This window comes from Rhopalosiphum padi, chromosome 1 (assembly GCF_020882245.1).
Source record: "Rhopalosiphum padi isolate XX-2018 chromosome 1, ASM2088224v1, whole genome shotgun sequence".
Lineage (NCBI taxonomy): Eukaryota > Metazoa > Arthropoda > Insecta > Hemiptera > Aphididae > Rhopalosiphum > Rhopalosiphum padi.
In genome coordinates this window covers 13214406-13220616 of record NC_083597.1, presented here as the reverse complement: position 1 = coordinate 13220616, position 6211 = coordinate 13214406, and the positions used below count along the sequence as shown (strand labels likewise).

Genomic DNA, 6211 nt, shown 5'->3' with positions numbered 1-6211 from the left:
ACAATTGAAAATTGTAATGTTTTTTTATATATTTTATAAGACTTATTTTCTTAGTAATCTGATAATTTTTAAATAAAATTTTAAAATATGCATAATAATTATGCGCAATATTTTATTATTTAAAAATACATAAATATATATTATTATAGTGATTGGTCACAGTATATTTATAATAAATAAATACCTATCGCTATATTTGACTTCATAATAATTAAACTAAACTTATGTTAAACTTATTCTAAATATAAAAACAAAAAAACAACCAAAAAATGAAAAAAAAAACATTTTGAAAAATACAAAATAATTTTCAACTTTAATTTTACGTTAATGCAACAAGAATTTCAAAAAATGTATAAACAAAATATCCATCTATGAATATTAACGATGAATTAGAATTAAAATATTACAGTAGGTACATACTATTATTATTTTAAGTTTAATAAAAATAAAAATGTAAATAACTGTTATTCAATGTAAGATTATTAATTTAAGGAACGACCAAAAAAGGAGATCATATATCTAGCAGACCACCTAAACTACATAATATAACAAATTTAAATTATAAATTAATGTGAAAAAAAAATTCAATTCCTACACAAATTATATTAAACAAAAAAAATAAATTTGAATCGCATTTTTTTTTTTTTATTTATAAAATCTACTGGACAGGATATTATTGTTATAAGTGTATATAAGGAATAATTAATTCTATACTTTAGTAATTATGATTATTTGTATTAAAAGAGAAAAATAAATATGAGTTTTCTGAAAGGAAAACTTAATTATTTTTTTTCACTATTAAAACATGTGCTTATCTATATAATCAAATATAAAACAACAATATATTTATATAAGAATGTTATATACATTATATTTATTATGTGGTATTTTTTTCCGAGACGCGATATAACTGTTGCGAATTTTGGACAAACCCCCAAAGGGAGGAGGGACTTGTTGCGCACGCTGAAAAGAGAAGCACAGAATATTACCCTCTCGGGCTGATCCACGACCCGTACGGAAGCGTAGTGTTCGTAACAACGTAGCACGTACCTATATATATAAACGGAAAAGTAGATTTCACTCTGTACAGTATCTTCGTTTGTACCAAACTGTTCGCGCTCTGGGGCACAGGTAAGTGGTGTTTAATTTTTTTTTCACTTTTTACCCTTTTAAAATTATATTTTTTTTAAAACGCAAACAAACAATTTTAATTTTAAGAATATACAATGAATCGCAAATTAATAAATGTATAAATATTATTAATTCTATTTAAATATTTTAGGAATCTTATATATTTAAAAATATAAATATGTACAATATTTTTCAAAAATAAAGAGTTAAAAAAGGTTACCAATTTTTATTTACATAAATATAACAAGACATACAAACGATAATAATAATAATAATAATAAAAACATTTTACTAAAAAATAAAGAACAAAAAACTAAAGCTGTTTATACATGTTTTTGATCAAGTAGCCAAATAAAACATTTTAATAAATACTTAGTTCAAATAAATTTTAGTTTCCTTATAGTATATAATATTAAATAATATAATAATATAATTAATATTATTATTTTTTTTTTTTAAATTAATTAAAGTAGGTTTATGGTTTTTACTTTTTTTCAGAAGCTTTTAATCATTTATTAATGTTAAGTCTTTTTTAAAATTTTGGTCTATGCGTTTGAATTTTTTTTAGATAAAATAAAAAAAAAGTGTTTATTAAAAAATAATAATTTATAAAATAATTTCGCGTTAATAATTATATTACATATTTATGTATAAATTGAAGTACATATATTAATTTGTTTTTATTATTCTTGGTACAACTACAACAACTTGCAGGGTTATAAACAATATAAACTAGATATTTAATATTAATTCTGCATAATAATAAAAATAAATACATAGGTATGTTTTACCAGATTGAGTTATACATATCAATGTTTTTAAGAAATAATATGATGTTATTTCTGTTGTCTTCGATTGGGCTCAGAGCTTCGAAAAAGTTGACTGAATGTATACTTTTTATATCGTATGTTATGATAAAATTATGTTTTAAAATTATATTTACCGAACCAAAATAAATAATCTCCAGTAACATGGCAGTATTCAGATTAATATCGAAGAAAGCGTAGAATTATATTTAGTTTTTGTGACATGTACAATGTATCAGTATATTAATATTTACTGAGATTATTATTCCCTGGTAAGGGTTTACTATAAATAAAAATTATTCGAGTTCTAAAAATTATTTAAAAACAACATCTTTAGTATTCAATGAAACAAAGAATCTAACAGAGGCAGAGAGAAGCTTTGTTTTTTCCATAATATTCTTGTCTAACTGATGCTATAATTTTGTTTTGTTCATCTCATTAAATGATATTAATTCGTAAATTTATTCAACATTCCATTATTCTGATTATAGATTGTAAAACAAGTATTTTAACTGTCATTTGTTAGTATTGAATAAATTCGTTAAGACGAATAATGTTATTGAGTATTTGGGATTTATTATCACAATGAAAAAATAACACGCGTATAATATTGTACATAGAAACAAAGACTATCTAATAATCTTTAGGTTTTTGAGTTCTATTAAAACAATTGTCAACAGTAAACAGCCTAATCCAATAAAATTAGTTCCTATATTTTATAGTAAATTATTCATCTGATTTTCGATATAATATATACAGATGGAATAAATTATGCAATAATATTGTATAATTGTACAAAAATGTTTGGTACTTTTAGACATTTTTTTTTCAAAAATGTATCTCTATTTTGCTTCGTCGACTTAATGTTACAAACATTAACGTTACTATGATTACTTATTTGTATTGTTAACATGTCGTACGTATGAATGAAAAATAAAAATAACAAACTTAATAAGGTATACACAATTACATGAATAAAGCTGGAAAATATGTTTGTATATTATACGTATACGTATTATATGCATATAATGTGGAAAAATATGACATCGTAATGCTAGTTATATAGTAATCACGATAGTTATAATAACGACCACCATAATATTCATAATAATGATAATATTGTTATTTATTTAGACTATAATATGTATTGTATATCGATTCTTTTAAAAAACGCTTATGTATTTTTTTTATTCTCCGTATTGAATCCAGACTTTCTGTTATGTGATAACTTAAATTTGAGTTCCAACTTAAAATTACACGCATATTTGATATGTTTGATCTTTTAGGTGGTACCACAAAAATATGATATTCGTGTGATTAATTGTTCATCAGAAAACCATGAGTTAGTTTGGTATACCCAATTCTTATCCGATTTAGTTATTTTTTTTTTTCATTTAAGATGTTTATACTTGTTTTTTTCTTGTCTACTTTATATGGTTTAGATTAATTGATTGATTGTTTCCGAGTATTTGCATGCCATAAAAAAAGGGTATTTTGTTTAATTTGCAGTTTAGTTACGTCAACAACCGCAGTTAACATTTTAAATTCACACCGCTGATATTTTGGTTCGGACCATGGGCTTGAAACATTTAAAAACCGATTTTTGAAATGAAGTATTTTAATACTGTGCTAACTATTACTAAGGTCCAATTAAATTTGATACCAAAGAAATATGGAGATATGTTTGATAAAGATGTTTAGTGCTAAAATTTTGCCTAACTATTTTCCATTTAATTACCATTAAACATTGTTAAGACTCAATAAAAATGTATAATTATACAAGTATGCTGAATTGTTTTTTAAAAACAAGAAAAAAAGAATATATATTTTAGGATTAGTTTAAAATTTAAAGATTCATATTGAAAAAAAGGTATTATGCAGTAGCACTATAATAATTCCAAACATAAATTAGTGCTACGGTATTATTGTTATATTATCTTATTGATGTAGTTGAAATTTCACCCAATCAATTACCTTGGCTCATAGTATAATAATTTATACTTGGATGTGGATAACAACTAATAACTATATAGTATTAATTTAAAGATAAATCTAAATTTCATACAGTATCAAAGAAAATCAATAATTTACACATGGTATACATTTGTTTTTTTTAAATGTGTGAAGTACTGTTTAAATGTATAATTGTTTGTACCCAACTAAGAAATGTGTAATTTATATATATTTATTTACTTTGAAATAGTTTTGAAAAATTTAATAATTCTTCGATATATATTTTTTTATCGTGTATGATAGCAGAATAATATAGATAATTAAAATTGTACTTTGGAATTTTATTTTTTGCCAAAAGAAATATTACTATGTGTCTATGTTACATTATATACTCGTCTATAAAGAATATATTATTTTATCCATATTGTAGTATAATACCTACGGCCTATTATTGTTAAATATATAGTAAAAGCGATTAAAATTTATAATTCTAATTTTGAATTAATTTATCTGTATCAACTCAGCTTTTCAACAACTCGTCAATCTGTTGAAAATAACAGTAATATTATTTTAAATAAATATTTACCAAAAGTGGTTTAAAGTGGACAAACCATATTATTTTTGAATGTTAATTTAGGAAATAATTAACCGTTATAAAATAAATCAATGACAATTGTTTATTTTATTTTACTCCAGTATTGAAATTAATTTTCTACATACGTTCTATTAAATTATTAAAAATAAAACTATTAAAAAAAAATAAAAATAAAAATATATTATTTGAATTAAAACAAAAAAAAACTTTGTTAAAATTGTTAAACTAAATAATATGGAAAAAGTATTTGTAAAAGTATTTTCATAACAGTTACCATGATTTTTTTTATTATATCATCAAAAATAGTTCTACTTCTATATTAAAAATATCAAAATTCATTTAGGTTATATCTTAGAAACTATCAAAAACTTATATCATGGTTTTTATGAACAACTAGATTTTTATTATTTTTTGAAGTAATTAGTATTTTATGTATATATATATATATATATATAGTTCCTTAAGACGTTATAGTTAAAAATGATGCTTTGTAATTACTTAAAAGGAATAAAATAAAATAAAGCTTTTTGTTCGATTGCTTTTATTATATTTCTAAAATTTATTATTATATATAGTAAATAGGTATAATATTGTTTATATAGACAAAAAAATTAAAGAAATATGAATTTATATATTATTTCAAGATTTTTGTAAGATAACTTTGGATTTATGATAATTAACAAAATTTGAAAAATATTCAATATTTTAATGTAAAAATTTATAATTAATTACCCATATAAACTTCACAAAATGTATGTTCATATAAAAATTCCTGATGAATTTCGATAGTTATTAACAGGAAAATAATTCATTAGAATTCAAAAATATCTTATAAATGTCAGTACACACTAGACTATACAAAAAAAAATATTTTATGATACAGCGAAAGAAAATTATAATTTTATTTTACATTTTATAGTTATTAATAAGTGTGATATGTTTGTTCCAGGTATGTATTGCAAATTTTTAATATCTTAATCATTTTTACTATCAAATTTTGAATTTTCTATGAATTTATAATATCTTACTTTGATTTTTGTAAAATGTAAAAATAATATGACCTCATCGATAACCCCCTTATTAAGTTGTTCCTATAATTTTGGTAATACATTCCATACTGGTTTTTTTTAATATAATTTATTGTGAGAAAGTAGTGATTGTTGTAGTTCGTTTAATTTATTGTAGCACTGGAAAGGCATTTAATATGTATAATATTATTATTTGCTTAATATTTATTGTGTGAATTTTTGTTTGGTTTTTGGATTGGACACTTGTGTTTTCTCAGTATTTGATTTAAAATATTAGCAAAAAAATGTGGTTGTATTCAAGGAGTTTAGTAGAATTGGTGCTCCTTGTTTTAAAGTTATTCTCAAAGGATCTTGAGTTTTTTGAGACGCTGGAATAACTCTTTTAGAAACCAAGTTAGACTTAGTGTTCATAATAAGTTCAAGGAATTCAGTTTTTGAAACATTTGATATTTGTAAATTACTAACAGTTAGAAAGAATTGAAAAGTGAAGTTCACATCGTTCTCTCATTTTTTCGTTGATGTTAGATTTTAAATTTTTCAAAGTACTGTGATAATAGCTTCACTGCGTTTGATATTGACACCTATTATCGCACCAATGTGTCTATGGATTAACGTATTTTTCTGAGTACCGTACTGCCGTTATAAAATCCAAATGCAAAGTTATAAGTGAGGATTTTACTTATTTTTAGAAATACACT

The 6211-nt window shown here is 22.2% G+C and overlaps 1 protein-coding gene across 1 annotated transcript in view; it reads left to right on the top strand.

Moving 5' to 3' along the window:
- The first annotated feature begins 975 nt into the window (after nucleotides 1–975).
- Nucleotides 976–6211, top strand: part of LOC132917444 (uncharacterized) — a 42611-nt gene continuing 37375 nt past the window's right edge. The window contains exon 1 of the mRNA XM_060978192.1: nucleotides 976–1131. The gene's annotated coding sequence lies outside the window, so the exon portion shown is untranslated. The remainder of the gene's footprint in view (nucleotides 1132–6211) is intronic.